Genomic DNA, 203 nt, shown 5'->3' with positions numbered 1-203 from the left:
AGCAGACTCTTGATGACCTGCAGGCAGAGGAAGACAAAGTCAACACTTTGACCAAGGCCAAGACCAAGCTTGAGCAGCAAGTGGATGATGTAAGTTTAAAAAGTCTCTTGGATTGGCAAAGCAAGATCATTCCTCCTAAATGTAGTGGTTAAAAACTCGTAATCGTATTTTTTAGCTTGAGGGTTCTCTGGAGCAAGAGAAGA

The 203-nt window shown here is 42.4% G+C and overlaps 1 pseudogene; it reads left to right on the top strand.

Moving 5' to 3' along the window:
• The window catches only part of LOC116707347 (myosin heavy chain, fast skeletal muscle-like), a 45,819-nt pseudogene that overhangs the window by 45,494 nt on the left and 122 nt on the right, over positions 1-203 (top strand).

The sequence above is a fragment of the Etheostoma spectabile genome, chromosome 19, assembly GCF_008692095.1.
Source record: "Etheostoma spectabile isolate EspeVRDwgs_2016 chromosome 19, UIUC_Espe_1.0, whole genome shotgun sequence".
Taxonomy (NCBI): domain Eukaryota; kingdom Metazoa; phylum Chordata; class Actinopteri; order Perciformes; family Percidae; genus Etheostoma; species Etheostoma spectabile.
This window is presented reverse-complemented; position numbering and strand designations above follow the sequence as displayed.